At 43.0% G+C, this 21,356-nt stretch overlaps 1 pseudogene; it reads left to right on the top strand.

Moving 5' to 3' along the window:
• The first annotated feature begins 18,635 nt into the window (after positions 1–18,635).
• Positions 18,636–19,573, top strand: LOC123323200 (annotated as a pseudogene).
• Positions 19,574–21,356: the final 1,783 nt, after the last annotated feature.

The following is a 21,356-nucleotide window of genomic DNA, read 5'->3' as shown; positions in this document are numbered from 1 at the left end:
GTAGGTGAGCCCTGTGATGGGTATTAAGGAGGGCACATATTGCATGGAGCATTGGGTGTTACATGCAAACAATGAATCATGGAACACTACATCAAAAAAACAGTATGGAGGTTCCTCAAAAAGTTGAAAATAGAGCTACCATATGACCTAGCAATTGCACTACTGGGTATTTACCCCAAAGATACAAATGTAGGGATCCGAAGGGGTACATGCACCCCGATGTTTATAGCAGCAATGTCCACAATAGCCAAACTATGGAAAGAGCCAAGATGTCCATTGACAGATGAATGGATAAAGATGTGGTATATATATGTATATATATATATATATATATATATATATATATACATATATATATACACATACACAATGGAATATTATGCAGCCATCAAAAGGAATGAAAGCTTGCCATTTGCAACAATGTGGATGGAACTGGAGGGTATTATGCTGAGCGAAATAAGTCAATCAGAGAAAGACATGGATCATATGATCTCATGGATATGAGGAATTCTTAATCTCAGGAAAAAAACTGAGGTTTGCTGGAGTGGTGGGGGTGGGAGGGATGGGGTGGCTGGGTGATAGACATTGGGGAGGGTATGTGCTATGGTGAGTGCTGTGAATTGTGTAAGACTGTTGAATCTCAGATCTGTACCTCTGAAACAAATAGTGCAATATATGTTAAGAAAAAAAAAAAGAAGAAGAAGAAGAAGATAGCAGGAGGGAAAGAATGAAGGGGGGGAATTGGAGGGGGAGACGAACCATGAAAGACGATGGACTTTGAAAAACAAACTGAGGGTTCTAGAGGGGAGGGGTTGGGAGATGGGTTAGCCTGGTGATGGGTATTAAAGAGGGCACATACTGCATGGAGCACTGGGTGTTATACAGAAACAATGAATCATGGAACACTGCATCAAAAACTAATGCACTGTATGGTGACTAACATAATTAAAAAAAGAAAAAAATAAACTTCTATTTCCATGAGAAAAAAATAACCTACTGAATTGCCTCAAAAAAAATGAGAGCCCTTCTTGTGATGAGCACTGGGTGTTGTATGTAAGTGAGGACTGAATTCTACTCCTGAAACCAGTATTAACACTGTATGTGAAGTAACAAATTTTTTTAAAAACCTATCAAGTTGTACACTTTCACTATAATTTTTAGTCAATTACACCTCAATAAAGCTAGTAAAACTCTTCTATCATTAAACCATTGCACAGATTGATTTACAGCTCTTGGAGCTTTTGAGTTCCTACATTTTGTCTGACTCTTTGATTCTCATTTATAAAATCCAGAACCAATTAAACTAGATACCTTAGCTCAAAAGCAACCATAGCACATTTGGGTGGTCCATTAAAATAAAGACTGCTCTGAGCCCTTATGAGTGAAAAAGAAGGTTCTGTGACATATAAGAGAAAGATGGACCTATTCTGGTAAAAGGTGTGAAGTCTTCCAAAGGCAAGAATCCTAATTGTTACTGTAGGATTCAGAAGCCACAGTGAGAAAGGAAAAATAAATGATATTGAGAAAAACATCTCTGAGTTACTAAACTTTCTTGCTCTTTGGGAAAACTGGGTCCATGTTAGGGGACCTTTGTGTAGACAAGACAGGAAACAGCATGGTGAGTACCTTGTGACCATCAGCTTTGGACTCACCCAGTACGGGTTTTGTTTCTTATTCCCCACTCTTCAATGATAATTAATGGTGCTGGGACATTAGGACACGTCCTTGAGCTCTGAGAACCTGTTCTCTCATTTGTGATATGGGAAGGACAGTGGAACCCTGGGTCAGAGGCTTAATCCTTGAGCAGACGAAGATTCCATCCTCTGCATCCTGAAAGCTCTTACTGCATGTTACAATCATCCACTTACAAGCTTAGTCCCACCTGGGGTGCGTCACCGCTCTGTGCATCTGATTTCTCATTGAAAAGTAAAGTTTGCTTTAATATGGAACACCACTCAAACCTCATGTGGATATGCAAGGTGGATTTCATGTCAATTATTGATCACAATGGCTAGAACAAAGTTCTCATTAAGTGGTGGAAAGAATTATTTTTATGGTAGGTGTTGTTTCCTTGTTTTGATTACCTACCACTACCAGGGATACAAAGGAAGAATAATGACACGTAAAATGGGAAGAACAGACTAGCTGCATTCCAACACTCACACCATTTTGTGTGACTTGAAAATGAACCAGAGTTCATCTTACTAAAATTTTCTCTCTCCACTTACTGCATCAAGTTAAAGATAGAAGGGCCCTTTTCTACATATTTAAAGTATGAGCAATACCCCCACTTTCAACACAGATCGTCAGAGTATCAGTAAGGAAGCATTGCCCCCGAAACGCACAATAGACCCCCTCGACCTACAGACATCCTGACCATCCGCCCTCCAGTGGCGGAGCACACCTGCTTCCATGCACAGAGTATTCACCAGGAAATATCATAGGTTAGGTCCCAAAACACGTCTTAACAGATTTACGAAGACTGACATCATATCAAGTATCTTTTCTGACCACAATGGCATCAAACTAGTAATCAGTAACAGCAGAAAACAGGAAAATTCACAAACACGCACAGATTCAACAACACACTCGTGAACAACCCATGGGGCAAAGAAGAAATCAAAGGGAAACCACAAAATACTTTGAGACAAGCCTAAGGGGAAACACAACACACTAAACGTAGGGGATTCAGCAAAAACCGTTCTAAGAGGAATGTTTATAGAGACAAACACCTACCTTAAGAAAAAAGAAAGATATCCGCGCCTGGCTGGCTCAGTCGGTGGAGCACGCAACATTTGGTCTCCGGTTTGTAAGTTCGAGCCCTGTGTTGGGTGTTTTGATTACTTAAAATCTTTTTTAGAAAAAAAAGGAGGAGGAGGAAGGGGGGAAGAGGAAGAGGAAGAAGAAGAAGAAGAAACAATGATCTCAATAAACCACCTCAGTTTATACGTCAAGGAAGTAAAAAAAGAACAAACTCAGCCCAAAGTACTTAGAGGGAAGTAACAAATGTCAGAGCAGTAATAATGAAACAGAAACCAGAAAAATAGAAACAGTTGATGCAACCCAGAGCTGGCATTTGGAAAAGATTCTCATTTCTCTACTCACCACTGGCAGGAGCGTGAGGGGGGACAACATCCATGGTCAGGCAGCCAACTGCATTTCCCACTCCACTCCCATCCTCGCTCCCTTTCATTCCTACAGTCAGCTGAATTCACTTCCCTAGAAAGAACCAGACGTGTTTTCACTTCATCACGCAACCCACGTTCATCCTCCTCCTGGAAGCCCCTCCTCCCATCACCTCCCATGTCTCACACCTTCTCAAGCTCCAGCCCACCCAGCTGCACCTGCTCATAGACACCTGGCCGCCATTCTCCATCATCATATCCCTGTTTGTTTCTTTACTCCTATATCCTTTCTCTTCCCCCTACACTGAGCTGGGTGAGTAGTCTCCTGATCCACTGATGGATACTTCAGCCACAGTGTCTGGACACAGGGAGCAAACAGCCCCTCCTACTGTTCCATATCACCTCCAACAACAGCAGGAGGAAATACAGCAAGTTTATGCTGGTCTCTCCTTTGAATTATAATGACCTGCAAATTCCCTGGCACTCCAGGGTGCTGGATTTTACTGTAGCCTCAATGATTTTCATGGAACCTTCCTTATTGGCAAAAGATCTGACTTGAGTCTCATGCAGTAAGGCCTCCTATGACCCCTCTAGAAACCCCACTCTGTGCTCCCTAATTCACACCTCCACCCAGCTGTGGCATAGATGCAGATGCTCAGAGTGAGGCAGGGTTGGCGTGCGTCCTGCCCAATCCATGTTGGTGCCCAACCACATCCCCAAGTTACTGCTCTCCTGGGTTTTGCCCTGAACAGAAGGAACCACTCACCTGGCTGGTCTTTGCTCCAGAGCTCTGTGCAGGGAGGTGTCAATCACAACGAGCCAGAGTTACAGGGACAGGGTTCCTGGACCCGATCTCCCCACAGAGATGCCCTTACCATGTCAGCTGTAGTCTTGGTGACCCTCTGCAGGGAGAGCCTGGGGCATCTCCAGTGAGGAGCTAATTTAATCCCCAGTGCAAATCACCATCATTCTCTTCAGATGATTAAGGACAGTTGTTGGCAATTAACAAGAAGATTGGGGTGTGGATAGCCAAAGAGCTGGCATAAAAACGTTTTCTAGCTCCCTGTGGAAAACCATATTCAGAACCAAAGTTGTAATCAGGAGTTAAAGGGACACGGAAAGGCACATCAAGGACTCGTTGGGGAACAAGAAGATGTGACCACTCCCCCTGCTCATACTCTCTCTCTAGCTCTTGCTCTCTCTCTCCATATAAATAAATAAAATCTTTTTTAAAAGGAGAAGGGGGCGTGCCTGCATGACTCAGTAGATTAAGCGTCTGCCTTTGGCTCAGATTGTGATTCTGGGGTCCTGGGATCAAGTCCCCCATCAGGCTCCCTGCTCAGCAGGGAGTCTGCTTCTCCCTCTTCCTCTGCCCCTCCCCCTGCTTGTGCTTTCTCTCTCTCTCAAATAAATAAATAAAATCTTAAAAAAAAAAAAAGATATGACCACCGGGGTGCCTGGGTGGCTCAGTTGGTTAAGCTTCCAACTCTTGATTTAGGCTCAGGTCATGATCTCAGAGTCGTGAGATCGAGCCCCCTTCCCCTGTGTTGGGCTCTGTGCTCAGCAGGGAGTCTGCTTAAGATTCTCTCTCTGTGTCTCTCTCTCTCCCTCTTCCCCTCCCCCTCTGCTCTTGCTCATGCTCTCTCGTTATCTCAAAAAAAAAAAAAAAAAAAGATGTGACCGCCGACTTACCCATGAGCTGCACCTGGGTACTCAGAGCCTCCTCATCCTCTCTCTTGACCTTGGAATGTGGATTTGCTTGCCTTTCCCACTCCCAGAGGCTGCTCCAAGGGCATAGCCTTGAGATAGTGATGTGATGTTGAAAAGACCTGCCCGAGCCCAGGCACCTCTTTATAAACTTAGAAGGTTTGGAGGGCAGATTCAGGGATCCATTCATCTTGCTGCTGCCCGAGACAAGCCTCGTATGTAAGTTCCCTTTGCTTATTAAAATTGCCATCTACCAACCTGGAGTGGCCTGCCTCCTTCTTCGGTCCCTTCCTGCCCTCTGTGTGCGGGGGACCAGCTTCCAGTAACACCAGGAAAGCTCCCTAGAGGGCTCCCTTTACTGTATTTCCAATGTGTCATGTTCCTCAGTGCTTTTTCATCTTTCCAAAATATTAACCATCCTCACTGGGTCAGGACTCTGGTCTTAACATGACTTTAAATTCCATGCTTCTTGCTGCCCTAGGTCTTTTTAGTCTGGAAAATACCCCATTTTGAAAGCATCTTTCCCACCTCAAAATACAGGTATCCCTAATCCCCACATGACTCCAAACAAGATGATAATTTCCCTTCCAAGTCCCCATTCAGCCTGCCTCCTGTGCCTCTCATTGTGTAACCAGACTCCCCTCTTTATTCTGGACCATTTGCACATGAAGCATTCCTGAGCCTACACATTGGGTGAAGGGCAAAGCCATATACGAAACATAAGTGATAACAAAGGAATTCAGACTTCCAGTGCCCACCACCCACCCTGGTATCTAAAGTCCATAGTGCCCCCAACCCCTGGGACAACCATACACTCCCTATGGGTTTCCAACAGTCTTTTCACCAAGAAATTGCTTTTTCCTGTCTTTTGTTTAATATTGACTATGATCTCATGTTTTTTATTCTACTTTTAGGGCTAATTCTTTAACACTATATTTCACCCACAATATTTTATATCAGTTTGAACATTTATAATTTCAAAGAACACTAACATTTGTCCATTAAAATATAAATTTTAGGGGCACCTGGATGGCTCATTCGGTTAGGCCTCTGCCTTCGGCTCAGGTCGTGATCCCAGGGTCCTGGGATCGAGCCCCACATCAGGCTCCCTGCTCAGCGGGGAGTCTGCTTCTTCCTCTCTCTCTGCCCCTCCCCCTGCTCATGCTCTTTCTCTCAATCTCTCTCAAATAAATAATAAATAAATCTTTAATTTTTTTATTTATTTATTCATGAAAGTCAGAGAGAGAGAGGCAGAGGCAGAGGGAGAGAAGCAGCCTCCCCGCCTAGCAGGGAGCCCGATGCGGGACTCGATCCCAGGACCCTGGGATCATGACCTGAGCCGAAGGCAGACACTTAACCGTCTGAGCCACCCAGGCGCCCCAATAAATAAATCTTTAAAAAATAAAATAAAATAAAACAAAATACAAATTTTAGGGACCCCTGGCTGGCTCAGTCAGAGGAACATGCAACTCTTGATCTTGGGGTCGTGAGTTCAAGCCCCACATTGGGTGTAGAGATTACTTAAATGTATTTTTTAAAGATTTTATTTATTTATTTGACAGAGAGACACAGCGAGAGAGGGAACACAAGCAGGGGGAGTGGGAGAGGGAGAAGCAGCTTCCCACCAAGCAGGGAGCCCGATGCGGGACTCGATCCCAGGACCCCAGGATCATGACCTGAGCTGAAGGCAGACGCTTAACGACTGAGCCACCCAGGCGCCTACTTAAATATTTTTTAAAAATTAAAACACTGTATTTTTTTGTCTTCTAAAAAGAATTACCTTTTTAAAAAAATTTTTATTTTATTTTATTATGTTATGTTAGTCACCATACAGCAAGTACATCATTAGTTTTTGATGTAGTGATCCATGATTCATTGTTTTCATATAACACCCAGTGCTCCATACAATACGTGCCCTCCTTAATACCCATCACCAGGATCACCCATCTCCCCACCCCCCTCCCCTCTAAAATCCTCAGTTTGTTTCTCAGAGTCCATAGTCTCTCATGGTTCATCTCCCCCTCCAATTTCTCCCCCTTCATTTTTCCCTTCCTTCTCCTAATGTCCTCCATGCTATTCCTTATGTTCCACAAGGAATTGAAACCATATGATAATTGACTTTTTTGAGGAACCTCCACAATTTTCCGAAGTGGCTGTACCAACTTGCATTCCCACCAACAGTGTAAGAGGGTTCCCCTTTCTCCACAACCTCTCCAACAGAAGACATGACCAGACACTTCTCTGAAGAAGACATATGAATGGCTAACAGACACATGAAAAAATGTTCATCATCATTAGCCATCAGGGAAATTCAAACCAAAACCACACTGAGATACCACCTTACACCAGTTAGAATGGCAAAAATTGACAAGACAAAATTAATACACTTAAAAAAATAAAATACAAATTTTAATGGACGTTTTCAAGCACACAAAACTGTAGACAATAGTATCACAACCTCCCGCCTACACACACACTTCAGGAACACCTTGTCTACTTAAACCATCATTTACACTGAACAGATCTAGTTTCATCTGTATCTCCCTTATATTTCCTTCCCCTGGAGAATGATAATTATACTCTGTTGGCTGTTCCTGTTAACAGACATCGCTATGATGATGCATTCATGGGGTGAAAACCTTTATCAGTTAATGCGTTCAAAGAGGAATGAACAACAGGGGAGAGCTCATGATAGGAGTGTCACATCATCGCTTCTATGTTGCCTTTTGGAATGTCCCAGTCGACCACTTCCCCCCAACCTCCTCACTCCAATTGTGCAAGTAAACTAAACATCATCAACTACAAGCATTAAAAGACGATAATGATTATTTGAGAGCATGAATAAAGCAGAAATGTTAAAAAATGGCACCATGGTTGATGTGGTTGGATCTCTGCTCTGATTCATAAAATGTTGAATGACCTAATGGATTATGTATTTTACTGTTAGGAACATAAGATCTCATAGCCCAGAGGTAAATTTGTATGCTTTAATAAAAAGGATAAACAAATGGGTAATCTGTTACAGTCACTATAACGAGAACAATCTCCACAATAATTGTGGACCTGTGCTTATCTGGGTCAACAGCAATGATTTAGGTTCTGCAGATGTCCTTTTGACTGTGGTAACATTTGATGTGGTCAGACCCTCCATCTCCCTTAGTTCCTTTTGCTTGCCTTCCACAGAGCTACACTCATCACATTTTCCTTCTACAGAGCTGATCACTTATGGAGATAGGATTTGGTGTCAGTTGCAGATACTTATTAACCAATCATTTACTCGTGCCACAGATTTGGTGATCTCCATGTACACTTCCCCTAGAGGGCTCACAGGTGTTTGAACTTGGAGGTTCTCTCAAGTGCCAAAACTAGAAGAATCCGGAGTTAAGGCCTCTGGTTCCAGTAAAATTGTGTGTGGAACCAAGAGAAACCCTGCCCATCACAGCCACATGAAAATACTGAGCCCAAGACCTGTCCTTGGATGGTTCAAAGCAGTGTGTTCTGTGGATTGGAAAGTGTGGGATACGGGAGTGGGTGAAAGTCAGGGCAGAAACTGTCATGGCCTTTGGGTGTCCAGATGTGAGGACTGAAATGAACTCCCACCAAAAACTACTTTGGGGCTGAAGTAAAATGGATCCTTCTAGATCTGGCCACATGAAAATGTCAGAGAATTAGAAAAAAAAAACCACTATCAATTTTTTTCTATGGTGCCAATCGATGATATTCTAATTCCATCATTCCTTCTACATTTGCTACTTGCTACCAGACCCTTCTATCCTTGGATGCTGGCTCTGCCGCTCCAGCTGTGCAATCTTGGGCAAATGAAAGAATTCTTCGGTTGCCTCTTCCCCCACCCATGTTCATTTGTTTTGTTTCTTAAATTCCACATATGAGTAAAATCATATGGTATTTGCCTTTCTCTGACTTACCCCACTTAGCACAATACTTTCTAGCTCTATCCATGTCATTGCAAATGGCAAGATTTCATTCCTTTTTGTGGCTAAATAATAATCCATCATATATATGTAAATTAAAAGCTTCTGCACCGTGAAGGAAACAATCAACAAAACCAAAAGGCAACCTACAGAATGGGAGAAGGTATTTGCAAATGACCTATCTGATAAAGGATTAATATACAAAATATATAAAGAACTTCTAAAACTTAACACCCCCAAAACAAATAATCCAGTTAACAAATGGGCAGAAGACATGAATAGACATTTTCCAAAGAAGACATACAGATGGTTCCAGACACAAGACAAGATGCTCAACATCACTGATTATCAGGGAAAAAATACAAATCAAAATTACAATGAGATGTCACCTCCCACCAGTCAGAATGGCTAGAATTAACACCACAGGAAACAACAGGTGTTGGTGAGGATGCGGAGAAAGGGGAACCCTCTTACACTGTTGGGTGGGAATGCAAACTGGTATAGCCACTCTGGAAAATAGTATGGATGTTCCTCCCTACCCCTTTTTTCATGACACCTTCTTCTAGAATATAAACTTTGTTCATGCTGGCAATCACTTACTGGATTCCTCTGGGGCCAGATATATCCCAGAACAACTTGAGATTTTACAGACAATTCTAGAATAGACTTTTACGTAATACTAAGAGGGGTTAGTATTACAATGAATATTTCTACAGAAAAATATATGAATAAAGACTATAAAGAGTTGTTTTAGTTCTAGTTGTCATGTGTTGAAATTTATTGAGTTCTAAAAAAACAAAAACTACAGTCTTCAATCATATATTGAGCTACTTATTCTGTTTTGTTTCCTGACTATTCCTGCCAATCTCCACCTTTTTGTAGTTTTATGCCTTACTTTTGATATATATCCCCATCTTTTGCCATATCTCAACCATCTGAAATACTGTTTTTCTAGCAACTTCTCCAGAATGGAGAAAAAGATCTTATATCATTGGAACAAATGAGAAATAGAGACACAGGAAGAACTCATTGTCTGCCATCTTGAAAGAAGTAGACTGGAAAACATAAGTAGCAAACCTCCTTTTCTGAGGTATTTTTCTTGTGTTCTCAAGAGCATCACATCAGACATGACACCTAGCATAGTTGCTTATTGTTAAAGTAATTAGAAGTTCCTTGCTCTTATCGAGTCAGTTGCTATGGCCCAGATGAGTCTGGAACTTCCATATTTAACTCAAAAACATAAGGTTGAGAGTGTTGTGACCTCATTCCCCAGACTGTGAAATGCAAGTTGAAAAAATCTAAAGAGAATTGGGCCAACATTGAGGGGCAAAAGTTGTCCATCCAGAATAATAACCCAGATGTATCTGACTCCAAATACCATGCCTTCAGCTATTATGCTTTGCTGTACTTTCCCCTTCAGGTGTGTTTTGACCACATACTCAAGTCAAAACTTCTATATGATAGGCTTGTCTAAACTGACTTGCACCTGTGACTCAAGAGAACAATCTGGATGGAGCAAAGCATCACACAGTATTTTCATCCCATCATTATTCAGTAGGTTATTAAATAAGGTCACTTTTTTCAGTTTCTTGCTGCTAAGGAGGAGTGAGGCAATTTATTTTATTTTATTATATTTTATTTTATTTATTTGACAGAGAGTGAGAGAGAGAGCACAAGCGGGGTTGGGGCAGGCAGAGGGAGAGACAGAAGCAGGCTCCTGGCTGAGCAGGGAGCCTGACATGGGGCTTGATCCCAGGACCCCAGGATCATGACCTGAGCTGAAGGCAGATGCTTAACTGACTGAGCCACCCAGGCGCCCCGAGGCAATTTCTTCACATGCACTAGCTTTGCAACTTACATTTCACCAAAGTGTAAGAGGAATTTATACAAATTGAGGATGCCCAGTTTTTTCAAGCCATCCCTCTTTTAGGTAAAACTAGACCAACCAAGTCAGAGGACAACTACTTAAAACAGGCAATAAATGGATCCCCATGCTTCTAATCTTGCCCTACTCCAGTTCTCAAAGTTCACATGTGGGTCCATGTAGATTTGCATCACATTTGCAATGACTTCTTTTTCCTACAGCCTATGATGCCCTGCATGATCTGGCTCTTAACTACCTGACTTTGTCTAACTTGCTACTCGTGGCTCACTCTATACCGTTCTCCCTAATCTCTTCACTCTTCCTCAAATCCTCCAAGCACATACCTGCTTTAGCACCTCTGCTCTTGCCCTCATCTCTGCTTAACATGTTTACCCCAGATATCTGCATAGTTAGCTATCTCACTTCATTCAGCCTGTCTCTTAAAGTTCACTTCTTTAATGAGGACTTTGCTGACCATTGTACATTCAACTAACAAATATTGTCTACTGTACTTCAGGCATTGTGCTAGGTTCCTAGGATACAGCAGAAAACAAGAAATAGGATGGAATTCTAGTGGGTAGAAATAAATGAACATGGAACATGACAGGGATGTCCACTCTCACCACTGTTGTTCAATATAGTATTAGAAATCCTAGCCTCCGCAATCAGACAACAAAAAGAAATAAAAGGCATCTGAATAGGCAAAGAAGTCACTCTCACTCTTTGCAGATGACATGATACTTTATGGGGAAAACCCAAAAGACCCACCCCAAAATGGCTAGAACTCATACAGAAATTCAGCAACGTGACAGGATATAAAATCAATGCACAGAAATCAGTTGCATTCCTATACACTAACAATGAGACAGAAGAAAGAGAAATTAAGGAGTCAATCTCATTTACAATTGCACCCAAAACCATAAGATACCTAGGAATAAACCTAACCAAAGAGGTAAAGGATCTGTACTCTAAAAACTACAGAACCCTTATGAAAGAAATGGAGGAAGACATAAAGAAATGGAAAAACATCCCATGCTCATGGATTGGAAGAATAAACATTGTTAAAATATCTATGCTGCCCAGAGCAATTTACACATTCAATGCAATCCCTATCAAAATACCATTGACATTTTTCACAGAGCTGGAACAAACAATCCTAAAATTTGTATGGAACCAGAAAAGACCCCGAATAGCCAGAGGAATGTTGAAAAAGAAAAACAAAGCTGGGGGCATCACAATTCCGGGATTCAATCTCTATTACAAAGTTATCATAATCAAGACAGTATGGTACTGGCACAAAAACAGTCATATACATCGATGAAACAGAACAGAGAACCCAGAAATGGACCCTCAACTCTATGGATAACTAATTTTCAACAAAGCAGGAAAGAATATCCAATGGAAAAAAGACAGTCTCTTCAACAAATGGATGTTGGGAAAATTGGACAGCCACATGCAGAAGAATGAAACTGGACCATTTTCTTACACCATACACAAAGATAAACTCAAAATGGATGAAAGACCTCAATGTGAGATAGGAATCCATCAAAATCCTAGAGGGGAACACAGGCACAACCTCTTTGACCTCAGCCACAGCAACTTCTTGCAAGACATATCTCCAAAGGCAAGGGAAACAAAAGCAAAAATGAACTTTTAGGACTTCATCAAGATAAAAAGCTTCTGCACAGCAAAGGAAATAGTCAACAAAACAAAGAGGCAACTTATGGAATGGGAGAAGATATTTGCAAATGACACTACAGATAAAGGGCTGGTATCCCCAAAATCTATAAAGAACTTCTCAAACTCAACATCCTGCCAAAAAATAATCCAGTCAAAAAAATGGGCAGAAGACATGAACGGACACTTCTTCAAAGAAGACATACGAATGGCTAACAGACACATGAACAACGTTCAACATCATTAGCCATCAGGGAAATTAAAAACAAAACCGCATTGGAATACCACCTCACACCAGTTAGAATGGCAAAATTGACAAGGCAGGAAACAACAAATGTTGGCGAGGATGTGGAGAAAGGGGAACCCTCTTACACTGTTGGTGGGAATGCAATTTGATACAGACACTCTGGGAAGAGGTATGGAGGTTCTTCAAAAAGTTAAAAATAGAGCTACCCTATGACCCAGCAATTGCACTACTAGGTATTTACCCCAAAGATACAGATGTAGTGAAAAGAAGGGGCACCTGCACCCCAATGATCATAGCAGCAATGTCTGCAACAGCCAAACGGTGGAAGGAACCGGGATGCCCTTCAACAGATGAATGGATAAAGAAGATGTGGTCCATATATACAATGGAATATTACTCAGCCATCAGAAAGGATGAATACCCAACTTTTACATCAACATGGATGGGACTGGAGGAGATTATGCTAAGTGAAATAAGTCAAGCAGAGAAAGTCAATCATCATATGGTTTCACTCATATGTGAAACATAAGGAATAGCATGGAGGACTTTAGGAGAAGGAAGGGAAAACTGAAGGGGGGGATATCGGAAGGAGGGATGAACCATGAGAGACTTTGGACTCTGAAAAACAAATTGAGGGTTTTAGAGGGGAGGGTTTGGGGAGATGGGTGAGCCCGGTGATGGGTATTAAGGAGGGCACGTGTTGCAATGAGCACTGGGTGTGACATGCAATGAATCATGGAACACTATGTCAAAAACTAATGATGTACTGCATGGTGACTAACATAACATAATAAAAAAACTTTGGGAGTATGGTTAATAAATTTGTAAATTTAGTAAAAAAAAACAACTGTCCATTTTATTAAAACAGGCAAAATTGTAAACCTATTTTTGTGACTTAAGACTTTATGAGAAATGAGACACTGGAGATTTTTTTTTAACAAATGTGTTTTCATTAATGTTTGGAACACTGGAATTACAACACAAGAGAAGAGTCTGCAATAAATTAAGATTTTTGAAAGAAAAAAATGTCAGATCCTACGTGAGGTTTTCCCAGTTCTTCCCTCTAGGAGTGAATATTCTGCCATCAAACCCCTACCCTGGGCGCCTGGGTGGCTCAGTCGTTAAGCGTCTGCCTTTGGCTCAGGTCATGATCCCAGGGTCCTGGGATCGAGCCCCGCATCGGGCTCCCTGCTCGATGGGAAGCTGCTTCTCCCTCTCCCACTCCCCCTGCTTGTGTTCCCTCTCTCGCTGTGTCTCTCTCTGTCAAATAAATAAATAAAATCTTAAAAAAACAAACCCTACCCTGCCTGCTGTTGCCTCCTCCTTGCTGACCGCCTCTGTGTTAGAATGGGTTACATTACATGGTGAGTCCTGAAATCCAGTCTGGAGGTCAGACTCAAGGATAACGTCACCGCACACATGCAAACATGTGCAACCGCTTTCACACAGAGATGCAGCACACTGTAGTGGAGGGATCACTGGCTTCAGAAGCAGACAGATCCAGGTTTGATCGCTGGATGTGCCACTGACGACCTTGTGTGACCTTGGCCAAGCTCCTTTGCCTCTCTTCACCTTAATTCCTCCTGCGCCAAATGCAAAGCGTCACAGTTCCCTCACAGAATGGTTACACCCCAGATTGATGAAACAGGTGCCTACCATAAAGATGGTACCTACATTTGGATGACGTTTATCAGGGGCCAGAAACTTGGCACAGGGCAACCCTAGAAGTACTTGGGTACTTCCCAGCTTGCCTGTCTGGAAACTGAAGTTCTGTGAAGGCACGTAAGTTGTGCAAAGTCTCGCAGCAATTCAGTAATGATCTAGTATTCAGAGCCAGGTCTAGCTGACTCTTGTTTTTTATTTACTGTTTTTATCTGAGTATAGTTGACACACAATGTTGCATTAGGTGGCAGGTGCACAGCAGAGCGATTCAACTTCTCCGTAGCTACCGTCTGTCGCCACACAACACTAGTACCACAAAAGTGACCATATTCCCTGTGCTGTGCATTTTATTCCCATGACTTATTTATCCCATCATGAGAAGCCTGCACCTCCCGCCCTCCTTCACCCCTTTTGCCCATCCCCACGCCCCTCCCCTCTGGCAACTGCCAGTTTGTTCTCTGTACTTATATAGATCTGCTCCTGCTTTTTGTTTGCTTATTCATTTGTTTTGTTTTTAGATTCCACATATGAGTGGAATCATATGGTATTTGTCGTTCTTACATAATACTGGATTACATAGTTTGAGATGGAGATAATTACATCTATCTTTTTTTTTTTTTTAATAAAAGGCTATTGACTGCCAGACAGGCTAAGTCCCTTGTCCACATCGAGCCGATAAGAATCAGATAGGAAACTCCTCTGGGCGGGGTACAGCTTGTTTGCCTCCACATCCCCACTGTGCCTAGCACAGTGCACACGACATTGCTGATGCTTGATAAATGTTTACGGGAAGACATACAAATCCTAAATTGTCACTGTGCACGCTGATTCTGGGCTGAAGAATTCCAAAGTGACCTTCGAAGTTAAATTGACTGGTTCTTATGTAAGATAAGCAAAAAAAAGAAAGAAAGAAAGAAAGAAAGAAAACATAACCAAACCTCTTGGCATCTAAGGTGCTTAGCTGTGACGTTGACCCATGGGATACTTCATGGCACAGGTAAGTCTGGTTCAGGGACAAAGAGAGGGATTATTAACAGAGGCAGGAGCACAGAGAAAGTCGATCATGGAAGAGAAAAATCTGATGGGGGTGGACACGAAGGGAAGAGGGCAGTTGGGGGTTCTTGTTCAGCACCAGCAGGAGCTCTGCTGTCCCTTCCGCTGGACGGGCTTGGCTGGAGAGTCCCACTCAGGACCACAGAGAGCTTCCTGGGAGCGGGGACGCTGTGGGCAGAGGTGGGGTGCCTGTCTCAGGACTGGGCACAGCGCCAGCCGCTGTTGGACCGAAGCAAACAGACTTCACCTGAGCAGTGAGTGTATTCACCCCGTTGCTGCATTCAGTCTTCTCTGAGGGTAGAAGAGTAATCAGGGGAATTGAGACCCCACATGGTGACGGAACCAGGTGACCATAGCTCCAGGATGCAGATCCTCATCTGTGAGCCAGACGACACTGAGCACCACATCTGTAACTGACTGACGTAAGTTGAGCAATGCCTTAGACTTTCTACGCCTCTGATTTTTCATCAGTATAATGGGGCTAAAAAAGCTTCCTTTGCAGGTGAATGGCACGGTGAAATAGGATCCTACCTATAGACTCTTTGTCTGGGATCCCAAGACAGTCTAGCTGCAGCCACTTGACATCTGGTATTTTGGGACACTCAAATCCATTTTTAAAAGATGTTTATCTATTTATTTGACAGAGAGAGGGTGTGGGGGGAGCAGCAGAGGGAGAGGGAGAAGGAGGCTCCCCACTGAACAGGAAGCCCGATGAGGGACTCAATCCTAGGACCCCGGGATCATGACCTGAGCCGAAGGCAGATGCTTAACTGACTGAGCCACCCAGGCGCCCCTCAAATCCATTTCAACTAGGTAATCATGACATCAACCACAACCCTTCACCTGTGTAGGTATTCAGTTCCCTCCCATAAAAAACAAGGCTGTCCATCAAAAAAAAAAAAAATGAAATCTTGTCATTTGCAACGACCTGGATGGAACTAGAGGGTATTATGCTAAGCAAAATAAGTCTATCAGAGAAAGACAATTATCATATGATCTCACTGATATGCAGAATTTAAGAAATAAGGCAGAGGATCATTGGGGAAAGAATGAAACAAGACAAAACCGGAGAGGGAGACAAACCATAAGAGACTCTTAATCTCAGGAAACAAACTGAGAATTGCTGGAGTGGAGGTGGGTGGGAGGGATGGGGGAGCTGGGTAATGGACATTGGGGAGGGTATGTACTGTGGTGAGCGCTGTGAATTGTGTAAGACTGATGAATCACAGACCTGTACCCCTGAAACAAATAATACATTGTATTTTAGTAAAAAAATTAAAAAATCTAAAAACAAAACAAAACAAAAAACTGTGTACCTTCAAATGGTTCTTCCAGTCCTAACTTTCCCTTCCTAGAGTAGAAGAATAATTTTCTTTTCCTCTTTGCCAACGTGTTTCCAAACAAGTAAAATGAAAATGTCATCCCAAATCCCAAGAGTCATGGGGTCAGCCTACCTGGGAAGCTGAGTCTGTTTTCCACTACTTACTGCTGGGAGGCCTCAGGGAAACGCACGGACTCTGATCTTTAGTTTTCACATCTGTAAGATGGGATCATTGGTGATGACTTCTCAGTGTTGTGAGGGGGATAAAATAAGAGCAAAGATCATCTGACACAACATTTGGCATTTGGTGGATATTGATAAACGCCAGTCTTCACTCTGCACTCAGAACCCCAGGATTTATATGAGTCAACTAGGGCTCAGAGAGGTTACATGACTGGTTCAAAGACCTCCTAGGGACGAAGTGACATGTCCAGGATTCAGAGATATGTCCATTTCCTTCTGAAGGAGATCCCTGTAAAAGGCAGAAGTCAGAGTAGGATTGGAGTAAACGTCATCTGGGCTGTGTATTTGGGATAATGCCAGGGAAGTTTCCAGGACAGAATGGGACTGAACGTGGCTCTCAAACAGACATGTCATAAGCAGTGCGGCCTCATACGGGGCACTGGTAGGTGGTAAAATCAGGCAGAAACGGTTTGGAAAAAAAATCCCAGTGTCCTCACTTTGTGCTCATAGCCTCTGAGAACCTCAGCAATCTTTGGAGAAGGCACTGCTCATTAACATTCTGGGCTAGACGGTGACATTCCACTGTTTTGGAATGAAGACCATTTCCTGCTTTGAACCAGAAGGAAAATCTTTCTTTTGTTGTGATATGTAATGCGGACACCAGCCATACAAAAAGCAAAAGTAATAAGGTGAAAAAAAGAAATGGCTATCTTCCTCTTGTATATTTGAGGATGGGGTCTTAAAAGGTCTCACTACCCATTCCATTCCCCTGTGGCTTGTGTTTTCTTACGAGGCCTCCCTGGATTCATTGTCCCCGGGGCTGGTGGTCTGGTCATCGTCTGGTTCTCAGCACCTGCTGAGGAGTGTGATGCCTGAAAGTCCAACTCTGGTCCTCCATGCTTTGAATAAGCATGTGGAGAACCTATGATGTACTGAGCAGTGCACTCCTTTGCTAGGTTCTGAGGTTAGAGATCTGAGTGAGATAGACCCCATCTTTTTCCTCAAGAAGCTTACAGTCCAGCTGGAGACACATTGCGTAACTGAACAACCATGCAAGTAATTCATTCATTCATTCATGTAAATCCCAGTATTATTAACACCCAGTGTTATATTTGTTTCAGGTATGCAATATAGTGATTCAACACTTCTATACATTACTCAGTGCTCATCACAAGTGCACTCCTTAATTCCCTTCACCCATTTCTCCCGTCCTCCCGCCCCCCTCCCCCCCTCCCCTCTGACAACCTCCAGTTCATGCAAATAATTTAAAATAAATAAAATTAATAACAATCACTCTGGAAGGAAGTAATGGGTTGCAGGGGTAAAGAATAATGACACAGGGTTTGATAGGGGATTTTCTAAGGATAAGATATCAAAAAACTCGTGCTAAGGATTCCCAGAAATGGAAAAAACAAGAATGGGGAGAAGGCTATTTCAGGAAGAAGGAACTTTGTATGGGAATTGTTTAAGGCTGGGAGGACCTGGGAGTATTTAAGGAAGTAAAAGGGCACCCATGGGGCTCCAGTGGGTGTGAGAAAAGGAGCCATGACATGAGTTAAAACTGAAATAATTGGCAAGGATCAGAAAATTGGGGAGGCTTGAGGGCCATGATAGGACACATGATGTTTATTCTAAGGATAATGGGAATGTGTCAAGGCCTTTAAGCAGAGGAGTAACCCTATATGATCTATGATTTTGAAAGACCCCACTAGTTTCCGCATGGAGATGGAGCAAGAATGGAGGCAGAGAAACCAGACACGAGATTATTTCATTTACTCAGGTGATATAATACCTTGGATCTAGGGTAAGGAAAGATGTAAAGAAAAAGATGTGCAAAATATTTTGTAGATGCATTTGTTCTTAGATGGAGAGGTCCCTGGAGTTGGGCAACATGACCAGAGTCCAGGAGTTTGTCTTGCTGGGTTTGTCCACCAGGCTAGACATAAGGGATGTCCTGTTTGCCATCTTCCTGACCCTCTACCTGCTGACCCTCCTGGAGAACACGCTCATCATCTACCTCATCTGCAGTCACAGCGAGCTCCACAAGCCCTTGTACTTCTTCCTGGGCAACCTCAGCTGCCTAGAGATGTGCTACGTGTCTGTGACCATGCCCAGCCTGCTCGTGGGGCTGAGGACTGGACCCTACCATGTGTCCTTCACAGCCTGCATGACCCAGCTCTTCTTCTTCATCTCCCTCATCTGCACGGAGTGCACCCTCCTGGTCTCCATGGCCTATGTCCGCTACGTGGCCATCTGCCGCCCACTCCACTACCCACTGCTCATGAGGCCCCAGGTCTGCCTGGGCTTGGCCATGACATCATGGCTTGGAGGAGTGCTGGTCTCAGTGGTAAAGACATCTTGCATCGCCAGCCTGTCCTACTGTGGCCCCAACGTCCTCAACCAATTTTTCTGTGATGTCTCCCCTCTGCTCAACCTGTCCTGCACCCATGTGGCCCTGACCGAGCTGGTGGACTTCATCTCTGCCATCGTCATCTTCTGTGGAACACTGTTGGTAGCACTGGCCTCCTACTCAGCCATCAGGGTGGCCGTGCTCCGCATGCCCTCAGCCGCTGCCCGGCACAAGGCCTTTCCACCTGCACCTCCCACCTGGTGGTGGTGGGCATCTTCTACACAGCAGCCCTCTTCATCTACTGCTGCCCCAGCCGCATCAAATCCATGGACCTCAACAAGGTGCTGTCAGTCATCTACACGGTGGTCATGCCCATGTGCAACCCCATCATCTACTGCCTACGGAACAGGGAGGTCCATGTGGTGCTTCGGAAGACTCTCCACTGGCCTTGATCACAGTCTTGGGTCATTGGACCTCTCATCTCCTGACTGAAGATCTGCCATGGCCACGAGATTCCAAACATAACCAAAAGGCAAAAGAAAAACTGGAGGAATATGTTTCCCATCTAATAAACAATGAGTTCATTTCAATCAAGAACAAAATCTGAATTACCCATGGGTAAGTGAACAATGTCTATGAGAAAACAAGTTGTCAAAGATGAATGATAAATGACTGGTAACCCACATGACAAGATGGTCTGCTTTATTAGTAAACCAAGAAATGCAAATTTAACAACCCCATCATTTGATTCCTAGAATGACAAATACTTAACAAATGTTTCTATGTGTTCCCACAAGTAGAGATAGATCATAGATACAGAGATATTCATAGCATCTTTGTAATGAAAAAAAAAATCAGGAACAACCTAATATCCAACCAAAATGGATGGATTAAATACATTATACTCATTCTGAGATAAACAATGGGGCTATTAAATAAAAGGAAATAGATTTATATCTTTGACATGGTATTTTGGCCATATACATGTGTGTTAAATAAAAAATTAAGACAGGGCTTTTTTATCAAACTCTTCCCCATTCCTTTGCTACTAACTATTACCTATCTATATTCTTTTTTAAAAGATTTTATTATTTATTTATTTATTTGAGAGAGCGAGTGCATGCACACATGAGCAGGGGGAGGGGCAGAGGGAGAGAGAGAGAGAATCAAGCAGACTCCCTGCTGAGGGTGGAGCCTGACCTCACCACCCTGAGATCATGACCAGAGCAGAAATCAAGAGTTGGACGCTTAACCAACTGAGCCACACAGGCTCTATCAATCTATTTATTTATAATTTCACCAATAGGAGGTTGTCTTGATTACTAGAGTGTTATTGCAAGAATTAATGTCAGGAATTTTAAGTTCTCCCACTATGTTCTTTTTCAAGATAGTTTTGGTTCTTCTAGGTTCTTTACCATACAAATTTTAGATTCAGCTATGCATTTTTCTAAAAAATGCCTCCTTAGATTATAATTATGATTGGATTGAATCTAGACATCATTTTGGGGGAGAATTGACATTTTTGGCAACACTGAGTCTTTCAAATCATAAATATGGTATACCTTTCCATTTCTTTAGCACTTAAAAATTTTTTTGAGTGTAGTTGATCCATGTGACATTAGTTTCACGTGTACAACATGGTGACTGCCCAAGTTCAGACGTCATGCTGTGCTCACCCCAAGCGTAGCTGCCACCTGTCACTAAACAACCTATTCCAGGGTCATCGACCACATTCCCTATGCTATCCCTTTCTTTTTTTTTTTTTTTTAAAGATTTTATTTATTTATTTGAGACAGAGAGAATGAGAGAGACAGAGAGCACATGAGAGGGGGAAGGGTCAGAGGGAGAAGCAGGCTCCCTGCCGAGCAGGGAGCCCGATGCGGGACTCGATCCCGGGACTCCAGGATCATGACCTGAGCCGAAGGCAGTCGCTTAACCAACTGAGCCACCCAGGCGCCCTGTGCTATCCCTTTCATCCCCGTGACTTACCCATCCCATCACTGGAAGCCCGCCCCTCCCACTGCCTTTCACCCACTTAGCCCATCCCCCACCCCTGCCTCTGGCAACCACCAACTTGATCTCGATTTCCAGGCCTGAGTCTGCTTTTTGTTTGTTTATTTATTCCTTTTTATTTTTTAGATTCCACACAGGGGTGAAATCATATGGTATTTGTCTTTCTCTGTCTGACTTATCTCACTTCGCATAATCCCCTCCAGGTCCATCTATGTTGACACG

This window comes from Neomonachus schauinslandi, chromosome 16 (assembly GCF_002201575.2).
Source record: "Neomonachus schauinslandi chromosome 16, ASM220157v2, whole genome shotgun sequence".
Classification (NCBI taxonomy): Eukaryota; Metazoa; Chordata; class Mammalia; order Carnivora; family Phocidae; genus Neomonachus; species Neomonachus schauinslandi.
Note: the sequence above shows the minus strand (reverse complement) of the source record. Positions and strands in the feature narration are given on the sequence as shown.